At 39.3% G+C, this 27,267-nt stretch overlaps 1 protein-coding gene across 1 annotated transcript in view; it reads left to right on the top strand.

The window, feature by feature from the left end:
• The window catches only part of Cmtm4 (CKLF like MARVEL transmembrane domain containing 4), a 59,721-nt gene that overhangs the window by 6,051 nt on the left and 26,403 nt on the right, over nt 1-27,267 (top strand). The window lies entirely within an intron of this gene.

The following is a 27,267-nucleotide window of genomic DNA, read 5'->3' as shown; positions in this document are numbered from 1 at the left end:
ATGGTTTGAGTGTGTCCCTCAGAGGTTAAGTTGGAACCTTAATTCCTCAGTGCAGCAGTGTTGGGAGGTGGGACGCAATGGGAATTGTCTAGGCCATGGGTATATAGCCCTCATGGATGGATTGATGCCTTTCTCCTGTGAGTTCTCGCCCTTGCAGGACTGGATTCATTACTATGAGAATGGGTTGTTATGAAGCAAGTCTATTGCTCATGTTCTGTCTCTCCCCTGTACATGCTCATTACTTCTTCTGCTTTCCACCATAAGTTGAAGCAACAGAAGGCCTCACCAGAAGCTAAGCTGCTGTTGGAGCCAGGCTTTTGTTTTAGTCAACTTTTTTGCTGCTGTGACTAAAAGGACCCAATCAGAACAACTTTAGAGGAGGAAAAGTTTTCTTAGGGGCTCACAGTTTCAGAGGTCTCAATCCATAAACAGTAGGCTCCATTCCTTGGAGCTCGAGGTGAGGCAGGACATGATGGTGGAAGAGTGTGGCAGAGGGAAACAGCTCATATCATGATCAGGAAGCCGAGAGAGTCCTCTGTTGGCCAGATATAAGTATATACCCCAAAGCCATGCCCTCAATGCCCATCGCCTCCAGCCAAACCCCTCCACTTCAGTTACCACCCAGTTAAACCCCTCCACTTCAGTTACCACCCAGTTAATCCCTATCAGGGAATTAATTCACTGATTAAGACTCACAAGCCAGGGGCTGGGGATGTGGCTCAAGCAGTAGCGCGCTTGCCTGGCATGCGTGCGGCCCGGGTTCGATCCTCAGTACCACATACAAACAAAGATGTTCTGTCCGCCGATAACTAAAAAATAAATATTAAAATTCTCTCTCTCTCTCTCCTCTCTCACTCTCTCTAAAAAAAAAAAAAAAAAAAAAACAACTCACAAGCCAAATATACTCTGAATCTTCTTATATTGTCTCACACATGAGCTTTTGGGGATACCCCCATCTGAACCATAACACTCTTAGACTTCTCAGCCTCCAGAATTGTAAGCCAAAAGAAACCTCTTTTCTTTATCAATTACCTCAGTCTCAGGTATTCTGTTGTTGACTAAAACAAATGCCTACCTGAGTGCCTAAGAGAGACCTATTTCCAGCCTAGATGTGGTACAGGATATACCTGAGCTGCACCATTCGCTTGGTTTACCCCATTAGGGCTGAGGTGTTTATGACAATCACAGCTGATTTTTTTTTAACCCCTCAGTGATCCTCCCAGTGGTGTTAAAGTAACTTGCACACAGCAGCATTTTAGCCTTTAACAAACAGCTGCTACCACTGCCTCTTGTGTCCTTATTAAGTAGCTTTAAATCCTTTTGTAGGATGAGGTCAGATTTCATTGGAAAAATAAGGTTATTTTTTATGGAATAGAGACAGAAGGCCTGTGACAGTGATCACAGATAATATATTTTTCTAAACAGTCCCAATTTCCTATGTTTCTTCATCAGACTATGAATAAGAGTAGTCTTAAGTTTTAAAAAATTATTTTAATTTATGAAATTCAGACACTGTATTATAGCAATTCATGTAACACATACCTATGTATTTACAATGTGTCCTGATATTTTTATTTGGAAAAATAAGATTATTCCTTGGAGACAGGCTATATATACAAGAGAAGTAAAAAGCAGGGCAGGATGAGATGGGATTTGGATTCCTTAGCAATGTGAGATTTCAGAAGGAGGAAGGATAGACTTCAGAAGGAGGAAGAACAGTAGAGAGCAAGGCAGCCCTGCCTAAGGGGGTGACCTCAGCATCCTGGGTGGCAGCAAAGAGCCAATTTAAACTCAGTATAGAGTGGTTCAGGGCTCAAGAGTGAGGCTGCATCTGGCTGAAGAGGGGACAAATGAGTGGAAGAGTACAGAATTCAGAAAGTAGCACCTCCTTGGAGAAAAGATTGTGCTTTTTTAGCGTTTGAAACTGCCCTGTTTTAAAAACTTTACTGATGGGGAGGATTTTTGTGTGAAAAATACTCCCTTCAAAAGGGGTTCAGCCTTCATCCCAGTGTGCCTTGAGTGTGGATTTGTTTTGCATACAATGAGAGGGTTTGGTCATTGTTTTTCAGAATGGGGTTCTCTGGGGTCATCCTTAGAATTTATTAAGGAAATAATGGGGGACTGAGATAGAATGAAGGACTGAGTACTAATTATATTTCAGAAACACTAATATAAACTATACTAAGCAAAATAAGGCAAATTTATTTAACTAGAATTTTATTGTACTGATTATTTATATGGATCAGATGCTTTGTTTAACTTTTTTTTTTTTTCTCTTGTGGTGCTGGGAATGGAACTCAGGGCCCACACATGGCATGGCAAGTGCTTTACCACTGAGCCACATCCCCAACTCTTAGTATTGGCTAATGTTTAGATGAATATACTTCTACCTCAGTCTTGGCACTTGGGATTTATTTTTCCATCCTTCACCCTGTTCCTGAAGATACCCACTTGGCTCTGTTCTTCAGGTACCTGCTCAAAGAGAGCGCTTCCCTATTGACTGTGTTTATGGCAGGACACTTCTCCCACTCTTTGTCCTCCTGCGCTGCTTTATTACTCTTTGTTGGTAAGTTCCATGAGAGTAGAGTCTTCCTGTTGAGTTTTCTGCTGTGTGCCCAGTGTCTAAAATAGTGCCTGGTATTAATAAGATGCTGAATAAACAGTTGAGTATGTGTTTGTTTTGATAAAAGAAAGAAAAAATATTAGATAATTAACACAGTTGTGTGGTCAAGTTATTTGAAAACATGGAATTCATGGAAAAACAATATATATTTATAAACTAATGGACTCTGTTTTAAGTGGAAAATATTGGGGAGAAAATATGGAAATAAAATGCTATCGTAATGACTTTTTCAGTTTTTAACTTTTTTCTTTTTTTTTTTTTTTTTAAAGAGTGTCTACTGCCACTGGGAAACAGAAGCTTTTGCTTAGGAGACAGATTTTTGTAAAAGTGGGGGGAAACCATAGGAAGCTTTGCCAAGCGTTTTGCTTAGAAAAGTGTAAAATGAAAACCAGGGATTCTGTCATTATTGAAGCTGTCCGCTTTCTGATTAACATGTTCAGAGAAAGAAAGAGTTGATCTTCTCTGCCAAGCCAGTATATTTTGAGACCCCTTAGAGTAGTAGACAGTGTAAATGTAAAAAACTCCAGTTGGGGTTGGGGCCAAGGGTCATAGTGGCTGTTCTTACAAAGCTCTCTGATTTAAAGTAAAGACCATGGGGTGATCTCAATGAGGGCTGGAAAGGGTCCTAAGAAATACTGTAGTCCAGAATTTTGACTTGGGGGCTGGGGTATAACTCAGTGATAGAGCACATGCCTAGTGTGCATAACACCCTGGGTTCACCCTGGAAAAAAAATATTGAATTTTGTTTCTGAAAATTTCATATGGCTGATTAAATTTGGGACTTAAATGAGTTAACAAACACTTAAAATGCTCAAAGTTAAATCGTGGAGAGTTCTGGATGATTTCTTTATTGCCACTGCGATTTGATGACGGGAGCAGTAGAAGCCTTCATTTTTGTGGTTTCCCATTTATTCCAGCAAAGCTATGAAAAACAGTTTGAGGCTCAACGATTTTTGTGCCAGGGCTGTGGGGGTCAGGGGAGGAAAAAGAAAAGGGAAGAAAAACCCAGGGGTAGCAACTCTTCTAGTGGTAGTTGCTGATTTTCTTTTTTTTCTTTTTTATTGTTTTGTTTGTTTGTTTTGTTTTTGAGATAGGGTCTGAGTGGCCTGATTTAGCCTCAGACTCTGGAGCCTCCTGGGTATCTGGGATTCTAGTCATATGTAACCACACCCAGTTTGGTGGATACTTCTTTATATAAATTTGAGTGCCAGGATCAGGTTAGTTGCTTAGACAAAACTCAGGAGTAAGCTGCAGCCTCTGATTGCTGGTGGGGGAGAGAGACATGAGATGGACCTCCAGTTTGCCAGCAGAGTATTGGGGTTGGAAGAATTATCAACCTTTGGGGCCTTTTCCTTTTTTTTTTCCCCCTTAATACTGGGGTTTGAACCCAGAGGCACTTCACCTTTACCTTTACCCTTCTTAGAGCAGCTAATACAGAGTATTGTGCTCTTTTGGACTTGGGTTTGTGAATTTCATTTTCATTTTTTGTGCATTTATTTTTGCTTGTGCTGGGGGTTGAACCCAGAGCTTCATATATGCTAGGCAACCACTCTATATCCTCAGCCCTGGGTTTCTGAGTTTTAGAGGATAATTTTTAAAGGATAATGTCACAACTCATGCAAATATAAGTGATTTTATTAATGAGGGAGCCAGTAAGATGTTACAAACTGGGCTGAGGTTGTACCTCAATGGTGGAGTGCTTGCGTCGCATGCATGAGGCACTGGGTTCAATCTTCAGCACCACATAAAAATAAATAAATAAAAGATATTTGTGTGTGTGTATGTATGGTTTTTTTTTTGTATATATATATATATATATATATATATATATATATATATTTATAAACTCTTCAAAGAAAAATTTTTAGAGTAGGTATGTATACATTCCATGAAATGGATTTCAAGTGGATGCAGCTTTACTTGTAGTGGGATCAATTCTGTTTCTCAGACAGAATTCATTTGCCTGTCTATGGACAGGAACCATTTGCACTGCTGTTAGTTATATACAGCTTAACAGTTGTAATATAACTCAAAGATAGGAAGAGTGCAAGTTCCACAGGATTAGAACTTGGAAAGTTAGTAACAAGGTCTGGTTTTCCATTGAAGTTACTCAGTAACCATTTTGGTCCATTTCAGAATTGTTCGGTTTATCTTGAGATGGTGACCTCAGAGGAAAGGGTTTGGGCAGATATTTATATCTAAGCCATACATGTCAGATTCTTCAAATTTCATTTATCTCCTTTTCTCCCTTTCCTCTGCTCCTGTAGCTTGAGGGTGATCCTTAAGTATCTGGGTTGCTGGATGAGCATCCTGTTTGGCCTTCTGGTCCTCACTCTAGATTTCTCTACTGTTTTTTGTTTTTGTTTTTCTCTGGTTACTTTTCTTTCTTCTTTTTTTGTAGTTGTAGATAGTCATCATACCTTTATTTAATTTATTTTTTTTGGTACTGAGGATTGAACCCAGTGCCTCACACATGCTAGGCAAGTGCTCTGCCACTGAGCCACAACCTGAGCCCCTCTGGTTATTTTTCTTAAGAAAAGTAGATCTTGACCATTTGCACATAGAACCATGCCTTTTAGTCCTCAGACTGGCTTTTAAGAGCCTCAAGTGAGGCCCAGAGGGTCAGGAGTACAGGTAGGAGGGTTACCTGCCAGCAGAGTGTTGGCGTGAGATTGAATGGAAGTTATCCAACCCAGACTAGAATTTGGTGAATATTAGCCATTACTGATTGCCAGTGCCTCCTGCCTTATCTGGCCAAGTTCTGGTCCAGCCAGTCTTCTTTTTAGGTTCTATCCAAATATATTTGCCCCCTTAGCCTGGCTGGAAACTTCTTCCTCTGCAGTAGCAGGCTGCTGCTGCAGGACTGCTCCGCCCCCTGCTCAGCCAGGAGACACCCCAAGAATTGACTGGGTTGGGGTGAGGCAGAGGCCTTTGTTCCTCCCTCTTCCTGCTGGCCCTTCCTCATTGTTTATTCTTTGTCTTGATTGATGTCCTGTGTCCTGTGATGTACTGAGGTAGAGCACTAGCTTACATCACGTGTGTCCTTCTCTCAAGACACTGGCTTTCTGAACACACTTGGATGATGGATCTCTGTGTTTTATTGTGATAAGTTTGTACTTATTTACATAGCAGGACCCTATTTTCTTTTCAGTTGTGGATGGACATAATACCTTTGTTTTATTTTATATTTATTTTTATGTGGTGCTGAGGATTGAACCTAGTGCCTCACATGTGCTAGGCAGTGCTCTACCACTGAGGCATGACTCTAACCCCGAGCACCTTATTTTCTTCTGTTCAGGGTCCATAGTGGTGAATTCTTGGATGTTTGGCAAGTGTTTGCCAGCTCATAAAAGTTCTGTCTGATGGATTGATAAGTTTGGTACAAGTCCCAAGTCCAGGAAGAAAAGAAAAAGAGCTAATTCATGTTGAAGGTGACAGCATGATATCAATCAATAATGGAAGTTCAGTGTTTCTCAGTACAGTCAGAAACTCAGTATTTTGAGACCATCCACAAGTGTTTCTCCTTTGTCCTACTGATGAGAAATCCGACCATTAGAGAAGTTGTAACTTGCCAGTGGCAACCCAGTTTGTTGGTGGTCCTGGAACCTGAATCTTGGGCTGGTGTTCTTTCCTTTGGCCTGGGGTACAGGTTTGATCCTTTCCTTATTGTGAAGCCAGATATGGGACTGTAGTAATCAGATTTCTGTTACTGTGACAACATATCTGAGAAAAATTAAAAGGAAAAAAGATTTATTTTGGTTCATAGTTTCAGTTCATGGTTACTCAACCTTACCTTTGGGCCTCTGGCAAGGCAGAACATATGGCAGTGAGTACATGGTGGAGCAAAGCTGCTCACCTTATGGCAGCAACAGAGAGAGAGAGAGAGAGAGAGAGAGAGAGAGAGAGAGAGAGAGAGAGAGAGGGAGGGAGGGAGAGAGAGGGAGGGGGAGGGAGGGAGGGGGAGGGAGGGAGGAGGGAAAAGGAGGGAAGAAGGGGTCAGTCTGGTATTCCCTTCAAAGGCATACCCCCAGTGACCTAATTTCTTCAGCTAAGCTGCACCTCTTAGTTTCAGCTACCTCCCAATAGCACCACCATCTGGGAACCACTGGGAACATTCAGATCCAAACTATAACAGGGACAGTTTATGAATTTTCATCTTATTTCTGTCTTTTTTTTTTTTTTTTTTTTTTGGTGGTCTCACACATGCTAGGCAAGCTCTCTACCACTAAGTTACATCCCCCAACCCCTTGATAATCTTTCTTATTCATTATGTGATTATGGGGGAGATTAATGAATTGTGAAGAGCCTTAGGCATTTTTAGGATAGTAGCTTAGGAAAGAAACACTATATATGACAAATCAAGTCTTCATCTTTGCTCTTCTGTTTAAAGGACTCCAATCTAGGCAAATTGCCTGAGTGAATATACTGGACCAGGCAGCTGGTCAGGAGCCCCAGACTTGGATTTAAGAGGCCCTTCTTTTTTTTTATATTTATTTTTTAGTTTTAGATGGACACAATATCTTTATTTTATTTTTATGTGGTGCTGAGGATCAAACCCAGAGCCTCACACATACCAAGCAAGTGCGCTACCACTTAAGCCACATCCCGAGCCCCTAAGATACCCTCCTTGTTGATAGATGTACTTTTGCTTTTTAGTTCCTTAATTTTTATGCTAGTGAAGTGAGATCAGGATAATTTGTCAGCATATTTGTCTATATTCTTTGTAGAGTGTGGTTTTGGAGCTGAAACTGGGCAAAAAGGCCCCCATTGTCACAGGTAAGTCATTCTGCATTGCATGATGGTGTGTGTGGTACTGAAGTACACAGCAATGGCAAGGATGTTGGTGAGTGTGTTCCTGTGGTGTTTGGCTCCAAGGCTTTGGTAAGGTTGCCAGGCAGATGCTGCGGATGCCTGCACTTCACTTCCATCATCTTTGTTGGATGCTTTGGAAAAGCTTCAGCTTTAGAGGCCCAGGAGTTGTCAAGCTAGTTAGATGAATGAAGTTGCCAGGCTGAATGAAGCCCAAGGGGAGCCCTGCAGGGCCAGTGGTTTGTAGAACATTGTGTCTAGCTTCATGGAGTTCTGAAGGCTGCTTGCATTTTTCTTTTCAAACAATTATAAAATCTATTATTGTGTCTCAGGACCAGATTGGTATAAATGAAAACAAAGTTAAATTTGGAAAAAAAAATGTAGCTGTATACAATTGTAAACTACTACTTTTTTTTTTTTTTTTTTTTTTTTTTTTTAAATACTGAGGATTGAACCCAGGATAATTACCACTGAGCTATGTGCCCAGCTCTTTTTATGTTTATGTGTATGACCCTGGGACAGGGTCTTGGTTGCTTAGGTCCTTGCTGAGTTGCTGAGGCTGCCCTGGAACTTGCTATCCTTCTGCCTCAGTCTTCTGAACAGCTGGGATTATAGGACTGTGGCATTGTGCCCTGCAACAGTAAACTTCTTAATACTTAACACACAGATCATTTAGACCTTCCAAGTACAGAATTTAGTCAGATTGACTCAATGATCTTCTTTTCAAAGAAGAACAAAGAGGGGCTGGGGTTGTGGCTCAATGGTAGAGCGCTCGCCTAGCACATGTGAGGCACTGGGTTCAATCCTCAGCACCACATAAAAATAAATAAAATAAAGGTATGGTGTCCATCTACAACTAAAAAATATTTAAAAAAAGAAGAAGAACAAAGAAAGTTCCCCAACATACTTCTGTAAGTCACTATAGTCTAAGGCCACTTTATACAGTTGGACAGGTTGTGTACTGCATAATTAGTTTGTCCAGTCATATGTCCCAGGTCTGGAGTATCCGCTGGGAGGAAAGGTTGTCTATTCTCAATTTGTCAGCTCAGAGGGGGTTGCCATTTTAAATTTGCTATCCTCTGCTGAAGCTAAGCTCCCATCCAGACCAGGATTTTTTCCGAATTGGCACAAAAGTACTATATGGAACGGCTTATTATTTTTTAATTCTTAATTTTTACCTTTTGATAGTGCTAGATGATCAAACCCAGGGTCTTTGGAATACTAGGCAAATGCTCTCCCAATAGCTTATGTCTTGATTATTTAATTGGGACATTTATTTTATAGATATGGCTTAACTGTGATGATAAGTTAAACAGGAGGGTGATTATAAACCAAGCAAAAGTGTACTTCAGATATGCTCCAGATACAGTATTTAAAACAGATTTATTTTGAATTAATAAGCATATGCAGCACCTTCCAGCATTTTCTTCCATGTGTGCAGATGATGATGCATTCAAAACCAATGACTGACTGAATGAATACAGATAAACAGATGACTTGCCAATTTATTTTAGCTAGAGCTTTCATTTGTTGGATATAATTAAAAACTCCGAGTTTCTCTCAAAACCTAAGTTATCAAAGTCAAAACTTAAGTTATCAAAACTACCATTGGGTAGTTTTTTAAATCAGCTTTTTCACCACTGTGACTAAAGGACCCAATCAGAACAACTATAAAGGAGGAAAGATTAATTTAGGGTTCACAGTTTCAGAGGTCTTAGTCCATAGAAGGCTGGTCCATTCCTTGAGGCTTGAGGTGAGGCAGAACATCATGGTGGAAGAGTGCAGTAGAGGGGAAACAGCTCACATAATGATCAGAAAGCAGAGAGAGAGGGGGGGGGGTCTCCAATCTCCAGGTATAAAATATATAACCCAAAGCCATATCTCCAATTAACTACTTCCTCCAGCCACACCCCATCTGCCTTCAGTTACCACTCAGTTTATTCCACTAGGGATTAATTCACTGATTGGATTAAGGTTATAACCCATCATTTCTCCTCCGAACCTCCTTGCATTGTCTCACATGAGCTTTGGGGGGACACCACAACTAAACCATAACAAGAGTAGAGGTGGGTGCAAACTACCATGGGCTTTCCACTCTGGGGTTTCTGCTGAGATGTGCAAGAGGCCTTTGTGAATGGCCAGGCTGCTGCTCGTACTGCAGCGGGTGCTGGTCAGCTCTCAGTTGTCAGGTGTAGGTTCATGAGGTTCCTTTGGATTTGCTGCAGGAAATCCAGGCCTTCAAGAGAAACTGGAAGGCAGCAACTGGGGCTCACTAATCTTGGGGCTTTTACTTTTACTCAGTAGTGCTCAATTTTTCTTTCTAGCTTGCCTGGTCAAGGCATCCTGTGGCCCTGGAGACCCAAAGGACCCATGAGCTCCCTTCATAGACTGTGACCCAGTATTGTCTGAAAGTGATGTTGGCTCTGCCCAGTGCCACTCTGGCCTTGCTTTAGCCTGAGGCCAACCAAGAGCTGCCAACTTATGGAGGGTTACCCATCTGTCAGGCTTGTCTGTGCTTGCCAGGGACTCATGAACACTGACTGCCTTGGTCTGAGCTTGGTGTGATACAGGGCCTATGGCCCCAATATGGAGGGCAGGATATGGCACTGTCTTGTCTAGACAGCTGAGAACTGGCCATCATTGGCCTGAAAGAGTCCCATGAGTGAGTCTGTCAAGGAGCAAGTGGAAGGTGCAAACTAAAAGGGAAGGAGTATTCTCGGTACCTGTGGATCCCTGCCAAGAGGAGAAAATACTGTGTTTGAAAGTAAGTAGACTGCAAGGGGAAGTATGTGAAAAACATTGCTGCCTGACTCTTTTGCAGTGGAAAACACAATCCCTGGCTTTAAGGAATGAATGCCTTATTAAGAGACCTAGTAGAACAAGCCACATTGCACTGTTAACTGGCTGCACACAGTGCAGTACAACATTCAGAATCTATGGTGTGTACACTTAGGCATTTTCTGTTTTATACTCGTATAACCTCCCAAAACAACTTTTTTGGCGGGGGTGGGGGGTGTTGATTGAACCCAAGGGTGCTTTACCACTGAGCTACATCCCAGTTGATTTAATTTATTTTGACGTATGTTCTCATCGAGTTGCTTGGGATCTTGCTAAGTTGCTGAGGCTAGCCTCAAACTTTTTATCCTCCTGCCTCAGCCTCCTGTGCAACTGGGATTACAGATGTGTGCCACTGCCCCCAGCAACTCTTAAGGGTCAGAGGAGTCTTAAATGTTAAAGTAAAGTTGCAGGCATTACGTTTTCTACATGTAATAGATTATACGGATGATCTGTTCTGATAGACTATATTTAAAATGTTCTTTCCTGATCACCTCCTCTCTCTGATGCCAGTTTGCTGTTGGTGATTAAATCCCTGAGAGCGTATGACTGGGTGGAGTTTTCCCAGCTAGGCCAAGTTAGGGGGGTTGGTGCCCTGCTGCGAGGTACCTATCCCCCTTGTGAATGATACCTTGGGGACTTGAACTTGACACCCTATGTGAGGAACAGCTTGGGGCCACTTCCCTTGGGGAAGGAGAAAGGAGTAGGGATGGGAAGGGCAGCTCCAGGAGGGGTCAGACACTGGTCTTCCATGAAACCACTCTTTCTGTCCCCATGACAGGCCTTTGCTTCAGCTCTGCTCTTTCCCTGACACCTCTTCCACATGTCCATGTCCCCCTGTATACTTTTGTTCTCTCCCAGTAGCCACTCTCCCTCTGTTACTTCCATCCAGTCACCCTTGCCACTGGTCTGATTCCTTACTTCCCTTTATTCAGACTCTCCAAGTTACTGCTTCTCTTGAGAAACCTTCCCTATTTCCATTTTCCTGCTCCAGCCTCACATCTGGCGAAGTGTCTTTGGGGAATCTGGTGCTGGACGAGGCTTACAAAAAGCTCCTTTATGTCAAGGAGCTCACAGTTAAATTCATATACACATTTGTCTGTGTTATAAATACCACATTTTTAACTTGAATGCCAATTTCCAGGATGGAAAAAAAATTACTTTCTGATTATAAAAGTATTTGTGTCTGTTTAAAAGAAAATCAGACTATAGTGGAAAAATGAAGAAACAAGTAAAAATTGCCAGTGTTCTCATCAGTTAGAGAGAATGACCTTCATTAGTAATTAGGTGTGTCATTCTAGACTTGTTTCTGGGTGTGCAAAAGAAATGGGATATTATAAATGCTCTTCTATAGTTCATCATTGGGTATAAAACAGACTGGCTTTTGGAATTACTAATATAAATTTACATTGTTACTTTTAAGAAATTTTTGTTTTTTGTTATTAAGAACTTTTGTTTAACTAGGAGATGGACCCAGAGGCACTTTACCACCAGGTTCTAACCCTTTTTATTTTGAGATAGGATCTTGCTAAGTTACTAAGGCTGCCTCAGCCTCCCAAGTTGCTGGGGTTACAGATGTGTGCCTCTGTACCTGGTGCTTTTTAAGAACCTTTTATGGAAATACAGAATATGTACCAAAGAGCACAAATCATGTGTACAGCAAATTTCTGAGCAGTATGCTTTAGCCTCTCTGGTTGGCCCTGTCTAGTAGACAGTCTTGCTTTTGTTTTGGTTACCATTTTGAAAATTCATCTTTTGTTTCAAGATTGAGTGGCAAAATTGAAGGCTGTGTTTTCTCTTTTGAATCTGGAAGAAATAACTAAAACTAATTTATAATTTGTCATATTTTGAATTTGAATTAAACAAAAAAATCTAATTAGGGAATGTACATCATTTTCTTTGAGAGCATAAATAAACTGGCAAAAATTTGCATTGTAGAAGCTTGGGCACATGCCAACGATGGTGGTCATCTCCACTATTCTGTTTTTAAAATTAATATGCAGTACATTGAAAAATTTTGATGTACAGTTCTATGAGTTTTAATGTATACATGCACATATGCACTCATGCACACATTCATTTAGTCACTACCACATTAGGATACAGAAGAGTTTTAGCCCACAACACTTATTCTTTCATAGTCTCTCCCAGTTTTTGGTGATCACGCATCTGTTTCTCATGACTATAGCTTTGTATTTTCCAGAATGTCATAGAAATTAAATCATACAGTATATACTTTTGAGACTTTCGTTTGTATAATGCACTTGAGATTCATTCATGTGGTTGTGCTTTATCAATAGTTCATTTTTTTTTTTTTAATGGATGAGTAGTTTGCCATTGTAGGTTTGTATCTCAGATACTTTCTTTTTTTTCCCACTAAGAGTAGGAGTCTTTCCATGTTGCCCAGGTGGGCCCTGAACTCTTATGCTCAAGTAGTCCTCCTGCCTTAGCCTTCTGAGTAGCTGGGAGTATAGATGCCCAGCTGTACCTCAGTTTCTTTACTCATTCATCCTGTTGAAGGACATTTGGGTTGTTTGCAATTTTTGGTGAATTTGATTATGATATTTAGTATAAATAATCATATATAATTTTATGTGAACATAGCTTTTTCTTTCACAGGGTTTAATACCTAGGAGATAATTGCTGGGTCAGAGGGTATGTGCATGTCTAATTGGTAATAGCTTTGTAGTAGTAGTGACAGCTCATGGTGGTTTTAATTGCATTTCTCTTAATGGCTAATGATGTTATGCATCTTGTGCTTATTTGTAATGTATATTTTCTCTTGGATGACTTATCCAAGTCATTTCTTTTTTATTGGACAGTTTGTTTTCTAAGTGATGAATTTTTATGATTCTACTACTTTTGTCAGATATGTGACTTGCAAATATTTTAGCTCTGTCTCTGGCTTGTCTTTTCATCCTCTTAGCATCTCTTTTGCAGAACAGGTTTTTCATTTTCATGAAATTTATCAATTTTTTCCCCTCATGCATTGTGCTTTTGATATTATTTTTAAGAATGTCAGTATATAAAGATTTTTTTCCCCATTTTCTAGCAGTTTTACATTTTACATTAAGGTCAGTGATCTCTTTTAAGTTTTTATTCAAGGTGAAATGTTTAGGTTGAGGTTTAGATTTTTGCCTGTTGATGTCCAGCTGTTCCAACACTGTTGAAAAGACTATTCCTCTTCATTGAACCATCTCTCCATTGTTGTCAACAGTCAGTTGGTTCTATTTTTGTGTTTCTGCACTCTTTATTCTGTTTCATTGATTAGCCTATTCATCCTTTTAATAACATCTCTTTGTCTTAATTATTGTAGCTTTACTAGCCCTTACAGTGGCACATGCCTATAATCCCAGTGGCTGGGGAGGCTGAGGCAGGAGGATCTTGGGTTCAAAGCCAGCCTCAGCAACAGTGAGGCACTAAGCAACTCAATGAGACCCTGGTCTCTAAATAAAATACAAAATGGGCAGGTGATGTGGCAGTATGCTAAGTGCCCTGACTTCAATCCCTGGTACCAGGAAAAAAAAAATGTCGTAGCTTTATAGTAACTAAAATCAAGTAGTAAGAGTTTTCCAATTTAGTTCTTTTTCAAAGTCACTCAGACCAAGTCGTAATAGCACAGACTGGGTCATTCATAAAGAACAGAAATTTATTCTCTCAGTTCTGGAAGCTGGGATGGTAAAGATCAAGGTGCCAACATCAGATGAAGCATTCTAGCTCCATCCTGTGTAACAGAAGATAGAGGGGCAGAAACGAACTAAAACTATGTGCTCACATGACAGAAGCAGAGCTGCTATGTGTCCTTTTTATAGTGACAATAATCCATTCTTAGGACAGAGCCCTCATAGGGATCCAACATGACTAGCTGATTTTGGTTCCTTTGACTTTGCATATAAAGTTTGGGATCAGCTTATTTCTAAAAGATACATTGCCAGGATTTTGAGATTGTGTAAAATCTGTAGATTAATTTGCGAAGAATTGTTATTTTAATTATATTTTTTCCACCATGCTCACAGTAGACCTGTTCACTTATTTAGGCTATCTTTTGATTTCTTTATTCAATGATTTATAGTTTTCAGTGTTTAGTTCCTGTGCATGTTTTGGTAGATTTATATCAAAGTATTTCATTCTCTTCAGAGCTGTGATAACTGAGATGTACATATACATACACATCACACATACTTTTTTCTTTTTATGTTTATGATCATTTATTGCTAGAGTGTAGAAATGATTGATTTTTAAAAAAATATTTATTTTTTAGTTGTAGTTGGACACAATACTTATATTTTTATTTATTTATTTTTATGTGGTGTTAAGGATAGAACCCAGGGCTGTGCGCGTACTAGGCAAAGTGCTCTACCGCTGAGCCACAACCCCAGACCAGTGATTGATTTTTTTAATGTTGCCTCCATATCTTGCAGTCTTGCTAACTCATTTATTTTAGGAGCTTTCTTATAGATTACTTTGGGATTATCTACTTATGTACATTGACAGTTATGCTTCTATGAATTGGGACAGTTGTGGGTTTTTTTGTTTTTGGTACTGGGGATTGAAAACAGAGGGGTTTTAAACCACTGAGCAATATCGCCAGCCCTTTTTATTTTTTATTTTGAGATAGGGTCTCACTAAGTTGCTGAGCCTTGCTTGAATTTGGGACCGTCTTGCCTCAGCCTCTGTAGTCATGGGATTACAGGCTTCCTTTCTAATTTGTATGTATTTTATTTATTTATTTGTTTGTTTAGTTGGGTTTTTTTTGCACTGGTTAGGACTTCAAGTATGATGTTGAATATGAGTGGTGATGGCAGACATCAACGTCTGTTTCCTAGGAAGAAAGCATTCATTCTTTCCCACTAAGTTTGATGTTAGCTGTATATTTTCTTTAGATGGTCTTTTTAAAGTTGAGGAGGTTCCCTGGTTTTGCCAAGTTACTAAGGCTAGCCTCAGACTTGTGATCCTCCTGCCTCAGCCTCTTGAGTTCTGGGATTACAGGTATGTGCCATCATGTCCAGCCTTTTTATACAGTTTTTAAGTATTTGTTCTAGGAATTACATTATACATAATTAACTTTACATTAACCTCTTACAGTCTATTTTATACTTGATATTTTATTACTTCAATGAAATGTAGAAACCTTGCCACTACATAGTTCCCTTTTCCTCCCTTGTTTTATTTGTCACATACATTGAAACCCTATTAGATAGTGTTTCTAATTTTGCTCTTAACTATCACACAGAGTCTAAAGAAATTGAGAGGAATTGCATATTGTATTTACCTACGATTTAACCATTTCTATGGCTTTTCTTTAATGTTCCCGGTTTGCCTCTGGATTAATTTGCATTCTATCTGAATAACTTTGCAGCATTTCATTTGCAGTAATTTTCCTGGCTAAGTTCTTCTTGTCCTTTACTTGAGGATGTCTTTATTTCACCTATATTCCTGAAGGATATAGCATTATAGGTTGTCAATTTCTCAGTACTTTAAAATGTTATTCCACTTCTTTCTAGCCTTCATTGTTCCTAATGATAAGTTTCTGCGTCATCATTAAAATCATTCAGATAATTGTCTGCCTGTGTAAAATGCATCATTTTCCTCTGGCTGCTTTCAAACTTTATTCATTTTCAGTGTTTGAGTATGAATGATACATTTGAGCACACAATTGATTTTTATTGAATCTTTCTTTCTTCCTTTTTCTTTTTTTTTTATTGTACTGGGGGTTGAAGTCAGAGGTGCTTTATCACTGAGTGACACCTCCAACCATTTTTATTTTTTGAGACAGGGTCTCTCTAAGTCTCTGAGTCTCTGAGAGCTTCACTAAGTTGCCAAGGCTGACTTTGAACTCACAATCCTTTTGTCTCAGTCGCATAGCCGCTAAGATTATAGGTGTGTGCCACCACACTGGGCTTGAATCTTTAAATTGATGTCTTTTGCCAAATATGGGAAAGTTGAAACTATTATTTCTTCAAAATCTTTTTCTGTTTAGTAATCTTTTTCCTTTCTTTTTGGAACTCAAATTACATAGATAGTAGATCTTCTCATATTGTTCCATAAGACCCTAAGGTTCTGTTCACTTTTCACCCTCTTTGTAATTCAGATTATTTTCAAGTTCACTGATCCTTTTCCTCTGTCAGCTACATTCTGCTACTGAACTCACCCATTTTTTTTTTTTTATGGATATGTGCTTTATAGTTCTAAAATTTCTACTTGTTTCTTCTTTATATCTTCTGTGTCTTTGCTGAGACTGTCTTTCCATTCGTTTTCCTGGTGTTTCTTTGTTTGCCAAGTAATTTTTGGTTTATATCATGGGCATTTGACGGTTATGTTATGAATCTGGTCTTGTTTAAATGCTATGAAGAATGTTGATTTTGGCCTGTTTTGCTTCGGAAAGCAGTCAGACTGGTTGGATTCAAGTGGTCGGTTTGGACCAGTCATTTGGCCGGTGAGGATTCCATATCAGTTCTTTCAAAATCTTTGCAATGCTATTTGGATATTTCATTTCAGTGGTCAGTCTGGGACCTGGGTGGTGATCTATCCCATGGTTAAATTCTCAAAGTCTCTGTTGTGCTATTTAGAGTCAGATCTACATGTGTACTACTTGGGATGAGTCCAGAAGTTTATAAACAACTTCTGGATTTGCTTTCCAATTTATTCTATCTCCTAGATACTCTCCAGTTCCTTAGAATCCCCTTTCGGGTCTGTGAACACAAAGCTGGCTGCTTAGTTACCCTGCTCTGTTATACCTTTCCCACACTGTATTCAGTGTTCTAGGTTGCATGGTGGGAGGACAGGGAAAGGCAGAAAGCACCTAGTTCCTCTGAAGGTACACGAAAATTCTACATCCTCAGAACTGTGGGAATTTGCATCTGCCTCGGCTGCTCAGGATTGCCTGGGGTCTAGGAGATAAGAGAAAATTAGGAAAAAAATGTAGAAAGGAAAATAAAACCTAGGATTTCTTCAATGTCTATGAGTGTCAGTAATTCCCTTAATACTTTCTCTAGCCAGAACTAGAGGGATTGTCCTGACTTTGTACCTGGTTCTCTTTTCTGCATTTGAGGTTCCCTTGGGTCTAAGCTTGGGGATATTGGAGGAAAAACAAGAATCTGTCTGCTAGCTCACGAGCGCTTTGAATTCTGGGCGTCTTCTCCATCTGCCTACTACTATTTATTTTTCAGAATCCTGCTCTGAAAACCTGCTGCAGGCATTGTTTCCATCATTGGTAGCAGCATTCAGTGGAGAGACAGGCTGGAGTTGGACCTACTTCATTAATTGAACTGAAATCCTAAAACTGTGATATTTGGAAGCTTTCTAATTTGTTTTTGTTGTCTGTAGCAAATAGGCTATTGGCTTCCCGATTGGTTTGCTTATGTTAGAGATAAGTCACAGTGTTGTAGTGTTTTGATTTGACTTTTTTGTTTGTTTTGTTTTTATTGTAAGAAAATGTTTTAAATATCACTCTGGGATATTCCTGGCATGTGTAAGAATCATGTAGAAGTATCCATTTTAATTAAGTTTGTACTTAATATTAATATCTTTTCATATTAATAAATAGATTTTTGCTGTGGATGTGAAAACAGCAAAATTCTAGAAAAGATTTGTAAACCCTCTTCCCCACTAAAAATTAAAAATCTTTTGCTTCATCCTTAACTGATAGGCATTCAACTTCAGTATAACTGATGTCACCAAAAATCATTAGCCAGACTGGTGCTACAGGTAGACTCTAACCTACAAAGACTTAAGGTTCAAAGGTTCAGTGACAGGAATATACAATAGGTGAGGGATTGGGAAAGGCTTTACGGAGGAACTTTTCCTTATCTTTCTATCTGCTTGTCTTAAAATTGCTTTTTAAGGAAATCATACAACACCAATTTGAGGGGAAAAAATCAGAAAATACCAGTATATTAGAAGAAGCAAACAGATTTTCTGGAATCTCATTAATCAGAGATGAGCACTGTTCACATTGTGAGTAATGCTTTTGTTTCTGTGTGTATTTATTCACATGTGTACGCTGGGAATGGAACCGAGGGCCTTGTTCGTGCTAAGCATGTGCTCTACCACTATTATGGCTTGGATGGGAGGTGGCCCCCAAAAGCTCACGTGTGAGATAGTGTAAGAAGGTTCAGAGAAGAATGATTGGGTTCTGAGAGTCTAAACCTAATCAATGATTTAATCCTCTGAAAAGGATTAACTATGGAGTGGTGGGATGTGACTGGAGGAGGTGGGAATTGGGGCATGGCTTTGGGTATATATTTGTATCTGGTGAGTGGAGTCTCTCTGCTTCTGATCATGATGTGTTGATTTAATCCTCTGAAAAGGATTAACTATGGAGTGGTGGGATGTGACTGGAGGAGGTGGGAATTGGGGCATGGCTTTGGGTATATATTTGTATCTGGTGAGTGGAGTCTCTCTGCTTCTGATCATGATGTGAGATGCTTCCCTCTGCCTCACTCTTCCACCATCATGTTCTACTTCACTTTGAGCACTGAGGAATGGAGCTGGCTGTCTATGAATTGAGACCTTAGAAACTTTGAGCCCTCAAATAAACTCTTCCTTTGCTACAGTTGTGTTGGTTGGGTCATTTAGTCAGAGCAACAAAAGAGCTGACCACAACAACCACTGAGCTACATCCTTGTCCTTTCCCTCTTCTGCAGCTGATGCCTGACAACCTGTGGCTTGATTCCTTCCTTATGGGTTTGCCTTCCTCAGAATTTCACATAAATAAAATTGTACTGTATGGAGCTTTGGAGTCTGGCTTTGTTCTCTTAGCATAGTTCCTTTTAGGTTTATTCTTGTTAGGTGTATCTGTTCCTCTTCGTTGCTGAGTAGTATTCCATTTTGTGGATGTACCACTGCTTGCTTATGTACACACTAAACTTTTGGGTTGTTTGCAATTTTTGATGATAATGAATAGAGCTCCTATGAACATTTGTGTATAGGTGTTTGTATGATTTTAATTTCCATTTCTCTAGGGTAAAACCTATGTGTGGGATTTCAGGGCCATGTGGTCAATATATGTTTATAAGAAACTGCCAAATCATTTTCTGTGTGGCTATCCTATTTTGCATTTCTAATGGTAGTGTGGAAGCTCAGCTTACTTTGCATCCTGGCCATCCTTTGATAGTTGTTATTTTTAAAGTTATAACAGGGGCTGGGGATGTGGCTCAAGCGGTAGTGCGCTCGCCTGGCATGTGTGCAGCCCAGGTTCGATCCTCAGCACCACATAGAAACAAAGATGTTGTGTACACCGAAAACTAAAAAATAAATATTAAAAAAATTCTCTCTCTCTCTCTCTCTCTCTCTCTCTCTTTTTAAAAAAAGTTATAACCATTCTAGTGGGTGTGAAATGTTTTAGTGGTTTTAATTAGTATTTCCCTAATGGCTAAGAATGTTGAGGGTCTTTCATGTGTTTATTTGCCTTCTCTGTCATCTTTCATGAAGTGGTATGTTCATATGCTTTACCTACTTTTTAGATGGATTACTTTGTTACTATTTATTTGAGTTTTGATGTTATATTCTGGGTATGTTCTTCAACATTCTTAAAAACTTTAGATTTTTAATATGGAAATTTTCAAACATATACTAGTAAAAAAATAGCATAACAAATCCTGATGTGTCTTCATCCTGCTTTAACAGTGATCATTGTTTTTCACTTTTGTTTCACCAACTCTTCCCTTCATTTTTTTTGTTGTAATTTTTAAAGCAAGTCTGAGATAGCATTGCATCTTAACTGTAAATAGTGTGTGTCTCTACCAGTTAAGAACTTTTTCTATGCCAGGTGTGATGGCACACACTGGTAATCCCCAAAACTCAGGAAGAATGCTGAGGCAGGAGGATCACAAGTTTTAGGCCAGCCTTAGCAACTTAGTGAGACCCTCTCTTGAAAAATAGAGAGGGATCAGAATGTAGCTCAGTGGTAGAGTACCCCTGGGTTCAATACCGAGTACTGCAAAAAAAAAAAACAACAACATTTTTTTATATCAATAATGCATCTAAATAATAATTTCTTAATAATATCTAATAACCAGTATATGTTAACTTGCTCCAGTGCCTTTTTGGTTTGTTTGAATTAGGATCTAAACAAGATTCACAATTCCATTTGCTTGATATGTTAAGAGCCCACTCCCCTCCTTTTGTGCTGTTTATTTATTGAAGCTGGTTCCAAGTTTTGGCTTTGACCAATGGCCTCCTGAGTGTAGTTTTAATCTGCTCTTTTCATTCTTCCATTTCCCATGACCTGGTGACCTCTGGAGGTTTGGGTGGGGCTGGGAGGCAGTATAAGAGAGCTGTATGGACCTGCCACATGTGTCCCACTGCAGACACATCAGCAGGCAGGCAGTGGCAACTGTTGTCTCAGTTTCAGTGAGATTGATTGGTGGGTGCTGGGCCATTTACTTACAGTTCCTCATCAACCTTTTACCTAGTGACTTTAATAGCCTTTGATGATCATGGCTCACATCAGTCCTTTCTCATGGGAGTGAGAGGAGATTTGGCCCCTTCCAATCAATATCCCCTTTAGATGTTTGTCATGTTTTGTTGTCACCCCTGGTGTGTGTTGAGTACTGACACCTAGTGGGTGGAGGCTGTTAAGCATCATACAGTATACAGGACTGCCCCTCACAAGAAAGACTGAGCCCATTTAAAGTAGCAATAAGACCAAGTTAGAGAACCTGTTCTGGAATGCAGCATGGGTATCCGGTCTTTGAAAAAATTCCCAGGTGAACCAAGGGCTGCAGGAAATTAGAGATAAAATGGTCTGGGCTGAGAAATGAACCAGAGAAAGCTTTAGTGGAAAAAAGTTATCTTGATGGGGATGACTTTGGTAAGCGAATAGATTAGCTATAGAGTATTTTTTGGTTGAGTCTAGCAACCATACAGAGACCCTGGACTAGATGCATTACAAAATGGTGATTTTTCTCTTTTTTTTCCTTCTGTGTTTATTAGCAGGAATTCTTTGAGGAGTTTTTCTCGTCATCCATTTGATTACCATGAAGTGCACTTTGTACAGAAAAAGCAAAGTGAATGCTTGACTCTTTTCTTTTATCAGTTTTTCTAATAACAAACTGATACTTTCATCAACCTTTTGGTGAAAAGTTGATGAGTAATTTTAAATGACAAATATTGTTCTTCCCCTTCATAATCTCAATACAAACTTGTGGAACCATACACATTTAATATATTTCAATATTTGGCAGTCATTAAAGACTTTATTTTGAAGCTGGACATGGTGGTGCACGCCTGTAATCCCAGTGGCTGAGCTAGGAGGCTGAGCTAGGAGGATCACAAGTTCAAAGCCAGTGAGGCACTAAGCAACTCAGTGAGACATTGTCTCTAAATAAAATACAAAATAGATCTGGGGATGTGGCTCAGTGATCAAGCATCCCTGAGTTCAATCCCCGGTACCCCAAAATAAATAAGTAAATAAAAGACTTTATTTTGAAATAATTTTAAGATTTTAAGAGTAGTACAAAAATAGTTTTTTTTTCACCTAGAGTCTCCAAATATCAAATATTTATCACATTAGTTTTATTCTTTCTCTTTCTGTCTATATTTGCATATCTATATATTTATGTATGTTTTAAGTCTGTGGAAGACTACATTGCAGATTGATGCCTTTTTTAAAATATATATTTTAGCTGTTGATGGACCTTTATTTTATTCATTCATTTATATGCAGAGCTTAGAATCGAACCAGTGACTCTCATATACTAGGCAAGCACACTCTATCTCTGAGCCACAATCCCAGACCGACTTGATGCCTTTTTATTTCTTTTTTTTTAATATTTATTTTTTAGTTGACACAACACCTTTATTTCACTTATTTATTTTTGTATTTGGTGCTGAGGATCGAACCCAGGGTCTTGCACATGCAAGGCAAGGGCTCTACTGCTGAGCCACAACCCCAGCCCTTGCTTTTTTATTTCTAAAAACTTTAGTTTCCTAAAGAAAAGATCACTTTCTTACATAACCACAGTATAATAACCTAAACAAAGAAATCAGCACTGATTTAATACTGTTGGCTAATCTGTAGATCTTATTTATGTTTCCTCTTTGTCTCAAAAGAAACTCTGGATTGTGTGGTGCATTTACTTGCCATGTCTTTCTGATCTCCTTGTGTCTGAAATAGTCCCTCATCCCTTGTTTTATGTTGTTGACATTTTAGAAGAATACAGGCCACTTCTTTTGTAGAACATCACTCAATTTGGGTTTGTCTGATGTTTTCTCCTGTTTGGATTCTGGTTATCCTGTGGTATGGTCAGGAATACCACAGAAATGATGGTACATCTTTTCAGTGAGTAATATCAGAGGTGAATATGTAGATTTGTTCCATTACTGGTCATCTTAACCTGGTTAAAGCCTTGTCTACCAGCACTCTCCATTGTGAAGTTGTTATTTTTCCTATGTGATGATTAGGTATTTTTATGGTGATATACTTTTAGACTGTGAAATACTTTGCATCTTCTCAAATTTTCATCCATTAGTTTTAATGTTCATTGGTGATTATTGCCTAAATCAAGTATTGTTATGATGGTTGCTAAAAGGTGATTTTATAAATCTATCCTTCCTTCTGTATTTATTAATTGAACTTTTGTCTAAAAGAAAGAGTTTTCCCTTTTTCAATATATATATATATATATATATATGAATATATATATATGAATATAAATATATTTATATTCATATGAACTCATGAGTTTGGGTTTTATTTGTAATTTTTATACTTAACGCTTTTTCTTTCTTGCTGGGGATTGAACCCAGGGCCTTATGCATGGTAATCATATGTTTTACCATTGAGCTATAACCCAAGCCCCCATTATTTATTTTGATGCTCACATTGTCCCAGATTTGGCCAATGGGAGCCCCTTTAAACTGATCCCCAACTTTGCTCCTTTCATTCTCTGAGTATAAAGTATTCAGATACATCTTGGACTCTCTTCCCCTAGTCCTGGAAGTTTTTAAGACACCCTGGTTCCTTTAAGTGAAAAATGCTAGTATTTAGAAATCAAAATTTGGATATACATATATAACGTATATGTGTTATCTTCCTCCAGAACTGAATTAGCCATTTCACAGAGAAATCCTTGTTCCTTTTAGCTGGAAACAATATTTCGATATGCCAGTCTGGGAACTAAGGGGGGCTCAATATTGCTGAGTTGTTATTTCTAGGCCTTTTTAGTGGATATAGCTATTTTTAAAAAAGAAAAAGTAAGTTACTTTGATTTTCATACTTTCATCTCTTTTCTCTTAGGCTTCAAATTTTGATCCCTGAAAAATAAAAATAGAATTACCATATGATCCAGCAATTCTGTTTCCAAGTATATATACCCAAAAGAATTGAAAGCAGGGATTTGAACAGATGTTTGTACACCATGTTCATGTTCATAATAGCATCATTCACAATAATTAAAATGTGGAAGCAACTCAAGTGGTCATTGAAAGATGAACAGATAAGTAAAATGTGGTATGGGCCAAAGGAAGACAGTAGTGATGCATTTCCTGTCACTTTCATACCCCTGATCTGAGTGTGGTAAAGGCAGGCATGTCTGAGTTCTGTTGGACCTTCCACATACCATGATACTGGTTACTATTAATTAACACTCTCTGTATGCCAGGCATGGCACTAAGTATTTCACATTTAATCTTCACAGCCACAGAACTGTTCCTTGATCAATTTTACCGAAAAATAGGAAAAAAACACCCATTGAACAATTTTTTAAATAGAGGCTCAGAGAAGAGCAGTAAATGTGCCCAGGTTCACAGAGCTAATTGGTAGCAGAGCTGAGATCAAAATTTGGGACTGTGGGACTCCACAGATCTCCAGCTCTTAAATTGCTATGCTAAGTAGTGATGCCATCAACTGAGTTAGGAAAGGGTACTTCTGCACTCCCAAATGGGTACCTGGGGATGTTAGGGTAGAGATGCCTAATTTTAGAGGGGGACAGTGTTGAGGCCTGGGGCTTAGAGAAGAGTTTAGACTGGGGAAGTAGATCTGAGAGTGGGAGTCTGAAGCAGGAAATCTATTGGTATGCCTGTGTATCTGGTGAGAGTACAGCAGAGGCAGAACCCTGGGGAGCACCCTCTGTTTGAGGGGAGGCAGGACGAAAAGAAGCAGTGGAACTCAAGGCAGTTGGGGGATGTTCACTAATACCCAGCACTGCAGAGGGTTCTGGGGACTGCTCTGTCTCTCTCTGCTATTAGTGAGACTGTGTGATCTTGGGAGTGTTGCTTAATCTTTGCCTCATTTTCCTTATCACTAAGATGAAGATTAAAAATTGTGCTCCCTGGTTGGGGTGTAGCTCAGTGGTAGAGCACTTGCTTAACAGGTACAAGGCCTCAGACTTGAGCCTCAGCACTTATGAAAAACAAAAACTATGTATCTCTTGGAGTGATGAAAATGTTCTGGAATTATACATAATAGTGATGGCTACAACTTTGAATGTACTAAAAGCTACTGAATTGTGAATTTTATAAATTGTATTTCAGTTTAAAATTAACCAATCTTGTTCCTCACAGAATGGAATGAAGATTAAATGGGGTTCAGTGGTGTATACTTTAGTCCAAGCTACCCTGGAGGCTGAGACAGGAGGATGGTAAGCTTGAGGCCATCTTGGACAGCATAGACATACATACATAAATAAATAAATAAATAAATAAATAAATAAATAAATAAATAAATAAATAAATAAATAAATAAACAAAGTGTAAAGGAGCAAATGCTTATGGCAGTGTCTATCCCAGCACAGCATTTGACCCACAGTAGAAAGCCACAGCAGAAGATGATTTTTAAGGAGAGCCATGGTGTCACACATTTTAAGGGCTGCTGTTATCCCTGGAGCTGGGGACACCATTTACAAACACTGCTGAACAGAGTAGTCCCCCAATCTGTAGGTTAAGCATGGAGGCTCCAGGAATGGTGGCTTTGGGCACATAGGGATGCCTCCCTCCCTGTTTGGTTACTCCATAGCTCACTGCTTTCTGCTCCGGCAGAAATATGGCTGGATGGTGCAGAAATGCTGGGTGGGCTGAAATGCTGGGTGGGCTGTCAGGATAGTAGGTCTCAGTGAGTTGGACTTTCCAGACTTACGCCTGGCCTCTGAGAATGTACATTCACTTTCTTGGCCTTAATCAGTCTCTAGTAAAAAGCTGCTGTGGCCTGCTGGTTTCTCATTCAGTGAGAAATGCAGTGCCCTATTTCCACTTGGCTAAGGGGGGTTTTCAGGGATGTTGGGGTGGGGAGATGCCCAGGAATTAAAACAGGAAGGAGAAGGGGATGCCTGCCTGCTGGGTTTCAGCTTCATCCATAAAACTAGGACCATGATAAAGGGAGGCTGTAAAGAAAATCCTAATGCCAACGGCATTGTTAAATACCTTCAGATGTGTATGGTTTGAAGGCAGTGTGCTTCCTGTGTCCTCTGCATGTACATTGTTTTTGTTCCATTACTAATCTAAATGGTCTGAAAATGGAGCTTTTGGGGCAGGGTGGCATTTGCTGTAAAATTCTGTGGACATTCTCTTGGCAAGAAAGATGCTGACCATCCTGTGGTTTTCTAAAATCATGTGCAATTATATCATCAAACCACATAAAACTTTCTAGATTTTTTTTTTAAAAACAAGAGTTTTACACTTCATTGGATAACCCTCTAAGTAGTTGGATATCCAAAAATAATTCTATTTTGCCTGCAACCGATATCTTATGATCAACTATTGTTGACAAGTGTCCTGTGTGTTTAATGTGTGTATTAGAGCTTACTTACGTTGGAAATTTCAAAATGTATGATTTTAAAAAAAGAAAAAAAGAAGAGTCTGAATATCACCCTAAGTGAAGTAAGCCAATCCCAAAACACCAATGGTCGAATGTTTTCTCTAATATGTGGATGCTAATTCACAATAAGGTGGGGGGCACTAGGGAAGAATAGAGTTATCTTAGATTAGGTAGAGGGAAGTGAGGGGAGGGCCTGTGGGAATAGGAAAGATAGTAGAATGAAACAGACATTATTACTATATGTATATATGTGACTACATGACCAATATAATTCTGCAACATGTATACTTAAAAAAATAAGAAATTATATCCTATCTATGTATGATATATCTAAGTGCATAAATGCATTCTACTGTCATGTATAACTAATTAAAACAAATTAAAAAATTTTAAAAATAAAACAAGGACTGAATGTTCTCTCTGATAAACCCATGATGCGGGGTGGGGGGGTGTGGGGGTGCGGGGTGAATGGAGTAACTTTGATTGGGCAAAGGGGAAGGAAGATAAGGGAGAGGGCTTGGGAGTAGGAAAGATGGTGGAATGAGTTGAACATCATTACCCTATGTACATGTATGACTGCACATGTGATGTGACTCTACATTATGTACAACCAGAGAAATGAAAAGTTGTGTTCCATTTGTGTACAATGATTTGAAATACATTCTGCTATTGTGTATGATTAAAAAGAACAAATAAAATTTTTTTAAAAAAAATGAGTCTGAAATTGAATGCAATTTTCAAAGTTCTACTCATAATTTATTTATGGATTTAGGATTCCAAAATAGCAAAATTATTTACACAGTAGAACCCAGCTTGAAAAATCTGTCAGGATCACTGTTTGAGTAGGTGTTTGTGATGGAGGCCAAGCTCAGATCAAACCAAGCACAGCTTCCTGGGGCATTAACAGCCTACACTCTTCTCTCTTCCATGGAAACAAAACCTTAGGGGCCAAGGCACCTCTGTTGGGAGTGTGGCTGCCCACTGGGGCCACACCTTGCAGTCCTCTGAGAACTCCCATGGGTGCCCCCCCTGCTTTCTTCCAAATGGCCTTGAGCCCTTGGTAGCCCCACCCTTTTGTCCTTATCTCTTAACAATAAAGAACTTATTTGCCTCTGCCTCTTGACTCCTTTGCTCAGCTAATTGCTACTGATTAATTTGTTCATCTGCTAGTGTGTGGGGGTGGGATGGGGTGTGAGGGTAGTTGGTTCCTGGTTTCTGACCTTCAGGAGCAGGTAGTTTTCTTTTA

The sequence above is a fragment of the Callospermophilus lateralis genome, chromosome 18 (genome assembly GCF_048772815.1).
Source record: "Callospermophilus lateralis isolate mCalLat2 chromosome 18, mCalLat2.hap1, whole genome shotgun sequence".
Taxonomy (NCBI): Eukaryota; Metazoa; Chordata; class Mammalia; order Rodentia; family Sciuridae; genus Callospermophilus; species Callospermophilus lateralis.
Note: the sequence above shows the minus strand (reverse complement) of the source record. Positions and strands in the feature narration are given on the sequence as shown.